The sequence below is a fragment of the Monodelphis domestica genome, chromosome 2 (genome assembly GCF_027887165.1).
Source record: "Monodelphis domestica isolate mMonDom1 chromosome 2, mMonDom1.pri, whole genome shotgun sequence".
Classification (NCBI taxonomy): Eukaryota; Metazoa; Chordata; class Mammalia; order Didelphimorphia; family Didelphidae; genus Monodelphis; species Monodelphis domestica.
The window spans coordinates 483155614-483168496 of record NC_077228.1 but is presented as its reverse complement, the minus strand read 5'-3'; the positions used below and the strand labels follow the sequence as shown (position 1 = coordinate 483168496).

General features: G+C 37.8%; 1 non-coding gene across 1 annotated transcript; it reads left to right on the top strand.

Annotated features, from left to right (window-relative positions):
• The first annotated feature begins 2556 nt into the window (after positions 1-2556).
• LOC130457654 (U6 spliceosomal RNA) lies at positions 2557-2663 on the top strand. The gene has a single exon (XR_008916946.1). It is a non-coding gene; the product is annotated as a U6 spliceosomal RNA (small nuclear RNA).
• The last annotated feature ends 10220 nt before the right edge of the window (positions 2664-12883 follow it).

The window sequence follows — 12883 nt, the reverse complement described above, 5'->3', positions numbered from 1 at the left end:
TCTCAGAAAAAAAAAAAGGGAGCCTGATTTCTCCATTTGTAAAGATCTGTTGAAGAGAAAGAGGCATAAACCAGAAATGACTGTAAATCAACAACCATTCCAGGTCCCACCTGGCGTAAGGGCAATTGGGATGACGCAGCCTCTTTTTCTTCAACCTGACTTGAATCCTGGGTAGAATGGTAGGGGGTTCCCAGGTGCGTGTGAGATGGGCTGATAATGGGAGGGATCCCCGTTGGGTTGGGGGGGAAGAGGACTGGGAAGGGGTGCTGATGGAGAGGATGGGGGTTCTGGGGAAGAGGATGGTAGAGAGGTTGCGGGAGGTAAGGGCTCCCTAGCAATGTAGGGAGGTGGATCTTCTGGATCCCTCTGAAGCACCAGAGGAATTTACTATTTTCTGAGAGAGAGAGAGAGAGAGAGAGAGGAGGGGAGGGGGGGGAGAGAGAGAGAGAGAGAGAGAGAGAGAGAGAGAGAGGGAGAGAGAGAGAGAGAGAGAGAGAGAGAGAGAGAGAGAGAGAGAGAGAGAGAGAGAGAGAGAGAGAGAGAGAGAGAGATAGTGAGGTAGTTAGCAAGGCAGCCTCCACTTTAGCAGAATAGCTTAGGCAAGCTTGCAATTTCTTTGGAGTATCAGTGATTAAGTCAATCCAAATATTAATAGACGGGATCTGATCAGGGTGACCTGGAGTTCCATGCACTATTCTCCAAACCACATAGGCTACAGAGAGGTTAGGAGATCCCTCTGGGGCTGTGCAATCCCGAAGGTGGGTCACTCCAATTCACACAAGGTACGGAGCGTACCAAGAGAAACTTGAACTCCATAATCAGCAGATGCCTTTTTTAAAAAACTGAAAGTTCTTAAGGATACATGCTAATGGGGTCTGAGAGTCCGATGATGAGGACTGACCCATTAGAGCAAACCACACAAGAATAAAACAAAGACCCAACAGAAATCTACACAACGTGCATTCAATTACACACTCATACACCTGAACCCAAAGGTTCCTGTGCAGTCCCGGAAGATGTCTCTTCCTGGGACCAGGCTGTGGGATTAGTGCCACATCTGGCAACCCAACAGCTTCTACTGGATCCAGATTTCCAGAACAGAACAGACTTCCAGAGCAAAACAGAACTCCAGGGTGAAACAGACCCCCAGAGTCAAAAACAGACCCTTGGAGCTAAACAGAACTCTGGAGCAAACAGAACTCTGGGAGCAGAACAGAACTAATGTACCGAAAAACAGAACAGAACTAATGTACCGAAATACAGAACAGATGATTCCAATCCTGCTTAAAATTTATCCGAGATCTCAAATAACAGAACCAGGGGCAGACTCTGGAGAGGGCATCATTCACTTCCTCAGATTTCCAACCTAGGCCCTTGTGGGAACTGCATACAGAGAAACAGGTTTTCTGAGTATGTTATCCAATTAATAAATGACTCAGTTTACTCTATTTCAGCTTAAAAATAAAAAGAGAAATTTATTAATTTCCAAGGTAATGCTGAATCTGGCCAGGAGGACAGCACAAGTGGAAGACTGCCTCCTAGGAGGAACAGCATAGATGGAAAGATGTTCCCAGATGACATCAATTCTGGGGTCTTTATGTGACTCTAGAGTGATGTGCACTGAGGCATGGGCAGGGGGGAGGTTTGCCTGAAGACATAGGGGGTGACCCTCATAGTTTAGAGGACAGATGGATGTCTCAGATACAACTTGATGATATCAAGGAGCTGTATCTCTCTGTCCATCTAAAGGAAGATCCAAGAAGGAGAATTCTATCAGGGTCTTATAGGAGTTATCAGATGTTTTAGGATAGGAGTCACAAGGATAGAAGGGAGCAAAGGAATTTCCCTGCCTATAGTTTGCCTGAAAGATTTCTATAGTTTTGGGCGTACAATGCCCATGCCAATATTTCATTACATTCACAAACCCCTAATTTTTTAGCTATTTTCCAATTGTTGAGTATATATTTTATTTTGAATTTTTGTTATTATAATATCTGTGCTATGAAAATTTGTTTAGAGAAGCCTTTTTCTTTGTTATCAATAACTCCATTGAGGTATAAATCAACGGTAGGATTAAAGGATCAACAGGGTATGAATAATTTTATTACTTTTCTTGTATAATTCCAAATTGTTGTTGCAGTTTTCCAAAATAGCTAGATCAATCCACAACTCTATAGTAATGGATTAGTGTATCTGTTTTCTTTCATCCCCACCTATGCTGAATTTTTCAGTTTTCTACTCTTTTTGTCAAATTGACAGGTTTAAGGTGACATCTAATTTTTGTTTTAATTTCCATTTCTCTGAATATTAGTAATTTTGACCTTTTTTGTGGTTGTTAATTAAATAGTTTGCATTTCTTCCTTTGAGAACTATTTGTTTAAATTGACCTTGTCAACGTGGAATCTAGAAACCCCCAAACTTGTAGCCTAGTGAGATTTGATGAACCCCAAGTTTAGGATTAGCTTGTAGGCAAAGACCCCAAATTTCCATGAGAGTTCACTCCAAGGGAAGTTTCAGATTTAGCTAGACTCAGGCTGAACAATAGACTAAAAAATGGTGCTTGCTTCGGCAGCACATATACTAAAATTGGAACAATACAGAGAAGATTAGCATGGCCCCTGCACAAGAATGGCACACACATTTATGAAGTATTCCATATTTTTAAAACAATATGGTACTGGCTAAGAGACAGAAAGGAGGATCAGTGCAATAGACTTGGGGTAAGGGACATCAGCAAGACAGTCTATGACAAGCCCAAAGACCCCAGCTTTTGGGACAAAAATCCACTATTTGATAAAAACTGCTGGGAAAATTGGAAGACAGTGTGGGAGAGATTAGGTTTGGATCAACACCTCACACACTACATGAAGATAAACTCAGAATGGGTGAATGACCTGAATATAAAGAAGGAAACTATAAGGAAATTAGTTGAACACAGAATAGTATACATGTCAGACCTTTGGGAAGGGAAAGATTTTAAAACCAAGTAAGACTTAGAAAGAGTCACAAAAGGGGGGAGGGGGGAGGGAAGAAAAGAAAATGATCTTTGTTTCCAATGAATAATGTTTGGAAATAACCAAATAAAACAATGTTAAAAAAAAATAAAATGAGCTGGAAAAGGAAAAAAAAAGAAATTCTTGAACTAAAACTACATTATCTAAAATTCCTTTCTGTTTTACCTAGAATCCTTTTCCTTTTTCCTGTGTCCTCCCGTTTATGTGATTGTATTTATGTTTGCCATAACTGTTCCCTCACTCTCTTCTCTTGTGACTGGGCTGGATTTAGGTAGTTATTTTACTTTAGTTATTATTAATAAAACTTTTAAAATATAAAAAAAAGTCACAAAATGTAAAATAATTTTGACTACATCAAATTAAAAAGTTTTTTTTACAAACAAAACCAATGTAATTAAAATCAGAAGGGAAGCAACAAATTGGGAAACAATCTTCATAACAAAAACCTCTGACAAAGATCTAATTACTCAAATTTACAAAGAGCTAAATCAATTGTACAAAAAAAATCAAGCCATTCTCCAATTGATAAATGGGCAAGGGACATGAATAGGCAGTTTTCAGACAAAGAAATCAAAACTATTGATAAGCACATGAAAAAGTGTTCTAAATCTCTTATAATCAAAACAACTCTGAGGTATCACCACACACCCAGCAGATTGGCTAACATGACAGCAAAGGAAAGTAATGAATGCTGGAGGAGGTGTGGCAAAGTGGGGACATTAATTCATTGCTGGTGGAGTTGTGAATTGATCCAACCATTCTGGAGGGCAATTTGGAACTATGCCCAAAGGACGCTAAAAGACTGTCTGCCCTTTGATCCAGCCATAGCACTGCTGGGTTTGTACCCACAAAGAGATAATAAGGAAAAAGACTTGTACGAAAATATTCATAGCTGCGCTCTTTGTGGTGGCAAAAAATTGGAAAATGAGGGGCTGCTCTTCAATTGGAGAATGGCTGAACAAATTGTGGTATATGTTGGTGATGGAATACTATTGTGCTCAAAGGAATAATAATGTGGAGGAATTCCATGGAGACTGGAACAACCTCCAGGAAGTGATGCAGAGTGAGAGGAGCAGAACCAGGAGAACATTGTACACAGAGACTGATACACTGTGGCACAATCAAATGTAATGGACTTCTCCATTAGTGGCAATGCAGTGAACCAGAACAACTTGGAGGGATCTATGAGAAAGAACACTATCTGCATCCAGAGGGAAAAACTGTGGGAGTAGAAACACAGAAGAAAAGCAACTGCTTGACTAAACATGGGTTGAGGGAATATGGTTGGGGATGTAGACTCTAAATGAACATCCTAATGCAAACACCAACAACATGGAAATAGGCTCTGATCAAGGACACATGTAATACCCAGTGGAATTGCTTGTTGGCTACATTAGGGAATGGAGGAATAGAATATGATTTTTGTAACCAAGGAATAATGTTTGAAATTGACCCAAAAAATGGAAAAAAAAGAGACTAAGCAAATGCTATGCCAGACTTTTCCAATTTTCCCAGTGGGTCTTACTCAATAAAAGGTGCTTTTCTCAGTACATTATGCTCATGGTTTTATCAAAGAGTAGAATGTTAGTAGTATTTCTCACTAAGTCTTGCTTATCTAATTGATTCCACTCATTCATTCTCCCCATTTTTAATCCAGCACTAAATAGTTTTGATGACTGCTGGTTGATAATGCCATCTTGAAATCTAGCCATGACAACCTCTTGATGCAAAGTCAAGTCCTTCTCCCAGAGGGAGGGAGGAGAGCGTGTAGACAAAAAAACTGTATCTAGGTGACTGATGAATTTATTCACCATTTCATACCAAGGGATTTATTTATTTCTTATTGATCCTTCTCTGAATTTCTGTTGGTGGGTATATTCAAAAGGAATTTCAGTCGACTTCCTCTAGACTCCAATTCCCATTGTCTGCTTTACCATAAAACTGCACAACCCCTAACAACCTGAGACCATCTGGAATCAATCTCTTGTCTGACTAGAGTTTGCTTGGGTAATGGCTTGAGTTGCAGGTACTGAAGTGTGTAGTCTCTTTTTCCAGAAATAGATGAAAGTTGGCCTTGGGATAGTGATGTGATATTTAATATATTCTTTTTGTGTAAGAGTGGTTTCTTTGTTATCATTACATCTTGTAGTTAGTTTAAAGGGAGTGTGAATTTGTCTCTGTTTCTTGAAATCCCAGCCCTGACTTGAAATTAAAGCCCTTACCTTCTGTCTTGGAATCAATACTGTGTATTGGTTCCAAGGCAGAGGAGGGATAAGGACTAGGCAATGGGGGTCAAGTGATTTGCCCAGGGACACAAACTAAGAAGTACCTAGGGCCATATTTGAACCCAGATCCTTCTCTCTCTAGTCCTGGCTCTCTATCCACTGAACCACCTAGCTGCCTCTCATTCCAATATCTTTGCCATGAAAATCCCAAATAAGGTCATGAAGACTTGGATATGACTGAAAATCAAGATTATATGTTATCTCAATTGGTCATGTCCACTATTTTCTTTATTCCTCTGACTAGAGGACTAAATGGTGAAGCAATCATGCAAAACTTGTCCTAAAGTTCCTCTTGAAAGAGGGTCAAAAGCCCTGTCAACTCTTCCTTTTCCACCAGCTTGGTTTTGACTCCACCAGGCACTGACTACCCTCTCCCCATCCTTCTTTTTAGCTTACTTTTGTTTATTGTCTTCCTTCGTTATATTGTAAACTCTTTCAGGGGAGGGATTATTTTATTCTTATTAGTTTTTCAGCACAATGCTTGGCACATAGTAGAGCTTAATAAATGTGTGTTGTATTGAATTATTATCAAACATAACAATCACATACTAAATAAAAACCCTGTTTATAATTATACTATAGTCTAAGATAGTCTCATTGACCATATTTAAATGATATAAATTTGTTCTGTATGCCTATGCAACAATAGGGCCCTCAAATTTTTCTCTAGGGAACTCTGAAACACATAGGAAACCCAAATAGGGATTCAGACAAAATCTTCAGATGTCTTTTCTGTGCAGCGTACACCAATATTTTCTTTTATTTTCTTTTTTTAATTTTAATTCTTTACCCCGATGGTTACATGATTCATGTTGCCTTCCTCCCCTTTTCTCCCCCCTCCTCCCATAGTTGACAAGCAATTCTACTGCATTATATATGTATTATCATTCAAAACCTATTTCCATATTATTCATTTTTGTAATAATCTTTTAAAACCAGGAAAGCTGGGTAGATCAATGAATTGAGAGCTAGTCCTAGAGACAGGAGGACCTAGGTTCAAATCTGGCCTCAGCACTTTCTAGCTGTGTGACCCTGGGCAAGTCACTTAACCCCCATTACCTAGCCCTCACTCTGCTTTGGAACCTTATTGGTTCCAAGACAGAACGTAAGTTTTTATAATAAAATAAATAAATAAATAATCTTTTAAAACCAAAACCCCAAGTCGCATACCCATATAAGCAAGTGATAAATTATATGTTTTCTTCTGGATTTCTGCTCCCACAGTTCTTTCTCCAGATGTAGTTAGTGTTAGATTTAAAATGGTTGAAGGCCTTAAACTGTAACAGTTAAAAGAGTGATGTTGTAAACTGTAGTGAGTTAAAATGATGGAAGATATAAATTGTGATAGATATAAGAGAGAGTGAGTAAATTTGACCGCAGAAAATATGTTTCACTACAGTGTCTTGGTTTTTAAATCAAATATAAGGTGGTCACCAGGGAAATATTCCCAATTATTGAAATACCCAAGTCAACCGGGTTTTATAGAGATTTTAATTAATACAAATGTGGAATTAAAGAAAAGAGAGAAAGAGAGGAAAAGGAAATAAGTATGAAGGGCCTTAAGCCAACATGGCCTAGACCTGAGTCTTAAGAGAGAGAGATCAGTCAGTCAGTCTTTTAACACTCACCACAAGGTCTGTCTAAGCAAGGATTCTAGGGACACCAGGCCAGCTCCATCTCAGCTGACTTCACCAGAGAGAGTTCCAGCCAGAGTCCTCCTTAAAGAGCCTTCCATCCAGAGACTTCCAAAGGGCCTCTCTCCAGAGCCTCCAGAGGGACAGAGTCCCCTTAGAGGAGCTCCAGCGAGACCTCCTTAGAGATTGTCCTCCAAGAACTTCCCTTCTCCAGAGCCTCTCTCAAGAGATTCTTTCCAAGTGATCCTCATCAGAGATCCTCCAAAAGGATTTTTTTCTTTTTTTTTTCAAGAGATTCTGCTTTTTCTTATATAGGGGTTTTTCTCCTATGTCACCTCCCCTAAGTCCTTACATCTACCAATCACTGTAGATGTTTTCCAAAGGACTGCCCATCTGAATTCCTGCTAAGTCGACTAATCTCCTCAGTAAGTCTGAACCAGAAAAAATGTTGCTGTGTCGACTAATCTCCTCTGTAAATCTGAACCAGTGAAAACACAGCTGAGTCAACTAATCTCATTAAGAGAAAACTTGCCCGACCCTTTTAAGTACCTAGCATCTCATTGTATCAATTCTAAAAAACAGGCATGGCTCAAAGAACTCCTTGCCTTATTATAAGCATGGGTCCAAGTACTTTCATTGTTTAGCAAGGATTTTTCTCCCCTAAAGCAGTCTTAAGTACTGGTAGAGTAGGGGTCCTCCCATAGCAAGGAGTTTTTTCCCCTAAAGCAGTCTTAAGTACGGGTGGAGTAGAGGTCCTCCCATTTCTGATCCTGGCGAGTTCTCACATCAAAATGGGGAATGTTTCTCAGTAGGGAATTTGTTCCAATGGAGGATTCCTCAATGTGGAAATTTTTAACATTCACAAGTCTGAGAAATTTCAAGATTTACATTAGCATGCTTTTCATAAGTTTCAGAATTGTCCTGGATCATTGCATTGTTATTAGTAGCAAACTCTATTACATTTGATCATCTCACAATGTTTCAGTTACTGCATATAATGTTCTCCTGTAAATGAACATGTTCTAATGGATCTCTACCATTATAAGGGCAATCCTTACAGAATTCTAAATCCACCCAAGAATAGGACAAACTAGGTCAGTGTGAAAAGAGAATAAGATCAGGTAAGTCTAGAAGAAGTATGAAGAACCCTTAAAAGATGAAGGACTTAATCAGGATTTCTGTTGTTGTTCAATTGTTCAGTCATGCCCAGTACTTCATGACCTCATATTGTCTATGGGGTTTTCTTGGCAAAGATACTGGAGTGGTTTGCCATTTCCTTTTCCAGTGGATTAAGGCAAACAGAGGTTAAGTGCCTTGCTCCAGGTCACACAGCTAATAAATGTCTGATGCCAGATTTGAAATCAGGTCTTCCTGACCCCAAGCCCAGCGCTCCATTGGCTGACCTAACTGCCAACAACATGTAGTCCATAAGGATCTCACAATAAAGCACCTATTACAATGCACATCATCACACATTTCCAGAAACAAGTTCCCTAAAGCCTCCATGGAGATCTTTACCAAGCAGAGCACAGCATGGATGCCCCTAAGGGTTGGGCTCTCCTTCGGTGGTCCTTCCCATTCCCCAACTGCATTTAAGACTGTGTCCCTATCAAGTACAAGCATGCATGACTTTCCTGTGATAAAGACAGATACCATTTCTTCATTAAAAGGAGTGTTTTAACATCAGAAGACATCCAGAATCACAACTGGCCATTGTGCTTGAATTGAATTTTGTTGTCTTTTATGGAAACCTCATTTATATTGTAAAAATTAAAATTAATATGCAGTAATTAAAAATGTTATATTTTTAGAGATTTATTAATGATCATTATAAGTAAAGGAATAAAAAGGAAACAAATAAAAATCATGTGCCCATGGCTAATCTACCTGTTGGAAACCCCCATGCTCCACCACAGTCACTAACAGGAAGCAAAGAGAGCAAGACTAGGAACCCCACCCAATATATCCCCCTGTCTACATCAGCACATAACAATAGGAAGTCAGTGGGCTCCTGGGAAATGTAGTTTTTAGGGTAACAGAATTTCAATTACATAATATTATTGTAGTAGTCATTGTTAATATTGTTCTTTTGGTTCTGCTTAAAATTTTTTTTTCATTTAAAAAAAATATTTTCCCATTGTTACATGATTCATTTTTTCCCCTCCCCTCTTTCTCCCCTACTCCCAGAGCTGATAAGCAATTCCACTGGGTTGTACAAATATTATCACTTGATACCTATTTCCAAATTATTCCTTTTTACCCAAGGGCCAAAATCCAAAATCATATGTCCAAATAAACAAGTGATAAGTGATGAGTCATAAGTTTTTCTTTTGCATTTCTGCTCCCATAGTTCTTTCTCTCAATGTGGGTAGTTTTCTTTCTCATAGGTCCTTCAGGAATGTCCTGGATTATTGTATTGCTACTAGTAGTAAAGTCCATTACATTGAATCCTTTCACAATGTTTCACTTTCAGTGTTCAATGTTCTCATGGTTTTGCTCCTTTCACTCTGCATGAGTTCTTGGAGGTTCTTCCAGTTTAGATAGAAATCCTCCAGTTTATCACTCCTTACAGCACAATAATATTCCATCATCAACAGATACCACAATTTGTTCAGCCATTCCCCAATTGAAGGGCATCCCCTCATTTTCCAATTTTTTGCCACCACAAAAAGTACAGCTATGAATATTTTTGTACAAACATTTTTCATTATTATCTCTTTGGGGGTACAAACCAAGTAGTGGTATTCCTAAATCAAAGGGCAGGCATTATTTTAAAGCCTTTTGCCCATAATTCCAAATTCCCCCCCAGAACGGTTGGATTAATTCACAATTCTACTAGCAATGCATTAGCATCCCAGTTTTGCCACATTGGTTCTGTTTTCTTCATTGTCAGTTCTTAGAAGTTTTCCTAGCTTTCTCTGACTTTTTCATACTCTTTACTCTTTATGGTGCAGTCATATTCAGTTACATTTATTTACCCCAATTTGTTCAGCTATTTTTTTCATTTGATGTGTATGTGTTTCTAGTTTTTTTTGTCTACAATAGAGGACTGCTACATCTCTTTTGGCATATGTACTAACTTATGAGCTTAATTTTTGCCAGTGACATTTTGAGTATAAACATAATGAGACTGTTAGATCAAGTATTAAAGATCATTTAATAAATTTCCTCATATTAATTCTAAATTGTATTCCATAATTTGATATTGGATAACACCAGGCACCCCCTTACTCTTTTTTTTTCAATTGACATTGCAGAACTTCTGTTCCTCCAATTAAATTGTATTGCTTTGTCTAGATCTATCATGTATTTCCTTGCCTGCTTAATTGGAATAGTACTAAATTTGTAGGTTTTAGTAGAATTGTCATTTTTATTATGTCTGCATGCCTCTTCTGTGAATATTAACCATCTCATCAATTATTTTTATTTTATTTTTGTAAATTAATTTTATTTCTGTTAAGACTTTTTTGGGGGAAGTTTTATTTACATATAAGTCCTTCAGGGATCATGGTAAGTAGACTAAAACCCAGGTAGTATATGCCTTTGGTTCTTATTTATTTATTTTTACGTCCATACCTTCTGTCTTAGAATCAATACTGTGTATTGGTTCCAAGGCATAAGAGTGGTAAGGGCTAGACAATGGGGGTTAAGTGACTTACCCAGGGTCACATAGCTAGGAAATGTCTGAGGCCAGATTTGAAACCAGGACCTCCCATCTCTAGATCTGTTTCTCAACCCACTGTGTTCTTATTATGTTCTTTATAGCCATTGCTTATTTTTCTTAGATTTTAATTATATTTTGCCTTTATATTACTTATATTTTCCCCTCTGTATTGATCCTTATCTTCTAACCCAGAAAGCAATCTTTTTAAAAAAAATATATAAAATGAGTAATTTAGACATAAAGGGTGATAACTTACCAAAAGTAAGTTAGGGGAACCTAGAATAGTTTACATATAAAATCTATGGAGAATGGAAGAATTTATAAGCAAACAAGAGATAGAGAACATTAGAAGATATAAAGTGAATAATTTTGATTATATTAAATTTTAGAAGATTTTATACAAACAAAACCAATGTAACCAAGATTAGAAGGGAAACAACAAACTGGAAAAAATCTTATAAAAACTTCTCTTAAAAGGTCTTATTTTTAAAATCTGTAGCTAAGTCAAATTATGAGAATACAAGCCATTCCCCAAATGACAAATGATCAAAGGATATGAATAAGCAGTTTTCAAATGAAGAAATCAAAGCTATTAATTATCATATTAAAAATGTTATAAATCACTCTTGATTAGTGAATGAAAATTAAGGTATCATCTCACACCTATCAGATTGGCCAGTCTAAGATAGTCAAGTAAAAGTGGTAAATGTTGAAGGGGATGTGGCAAAACTGGGTGGAGTTGTGAACTGATCCAACCATTCTGGAGGAATGCCCAAAAGATTATAAAACAATGCATGTTTTTTGATCTCGTAATACCACTACTAGACCTATATTCCACGGAGATAAAAAAAAAAGGGAGGTGGGAGGACCTAGCTATACAAAAATATTTATAACTGTTCTTTTTGTGGTGGCAAAGAATTGAATACTAAAGGGATGTTCATCAATTGGAGAATGATTAAACAAATTATGGCATATGATGGTGATGGAATACTATTGTGCTATAAGAAATGATAAACAGAATGATTTCAAAAAGAGCTGGAAAGACCTACATGAAATGATGCAGACAAAATAAGAACCAGGAGAGAACAATATACAGAATAACAGAAATAATGTATAATGATAAACTGTGAAAGACTTCACTACTCTCAGCAATACAATGATCCAGGACATATCTGAGGGACTTTGGACAAAGAATGCTCTCCACCTCCAGAGAAAGAACTGTTGAAGTTGGGATGTAGATCAAAGCATGCAATTTTTCACTTTAATTTGTGAATCTTAAAAATTCTCAGACCCTACTTCATAAGATTTGGTCAAGACCATTCCCCATTTTAAACAATGAAGGGACTTAGAAATGTGAGAACTCTACTCCACCCATAGGTAAGCATACTTTAGGGGAAGATAAAGTTGCAAACTCTTTACTGAACAATGAAAAGTACTTAACCCATACTTAAAGTAAAGCTAAAAAACCTTAAGCTGGGTCTATTTTTAGATCTAATACAAAAGGGTGCTAAGTACCTATGAAGGTCAAATTAATCACTAAAAGGTCAGGCAGCTTGCAAACTTACAAAGGGCAAAGAGGTGAGAACTTACTCAGAGGTTTTTAGTCTACTCAGGTGTGAATTACTCAAAAGTTTAGTCTACTCAGGTGTGAATTAAGTATGGTCTGTCCTTTGGAAAACGTCTACTGTGATTGGTAGATGTAAGAACTTAGGGGAGGTCACATAGGAGAAAATTTGCTTTAAAAAGGAGCTGAGAAAGGGCTCTGGAATTCATTCAGCTGGAGATTCAGCTGGGAGAGGTTGAGCTGGGAGATTCAGCTTGCCAAAGCTGAATTAGAGAGAGGCAGCTTGCCAGAGCTGCCTTGAAGGGCTTGGTGGCTGAACTTAGTTCAGCTTGCCGAAGTTATACTGGAGGGTCTCTCTGAACACTAGAATCTTGCTTGGGACAAATTTTGTGGTGAGTGGATAAAAGACTGAATGATCTCTCTCTTAAGGCTTAAAAGCCTAGGCTGGCCTATCTCTTTTCTCATTGTTTCCTCTTACCCTCTCTCTTTCTTTAATTCCTTATTTGTATTAATTAAAATTTCCATAAAACCCAGCTGACTTGGGTATATTTCATATTTGGGAATTTTTCTCTGGCGACCACTATATTTTTGATTGAAACCATATTTACGCAGTCACAATTTAAGGCAACCACTCTTTTATCTGTAACAGTTTATGCCATACCACTATTTTAATTGTAACAAGTTCAGATGGGCTTTTATTTGGTGGTTTTGGTTTCATATGA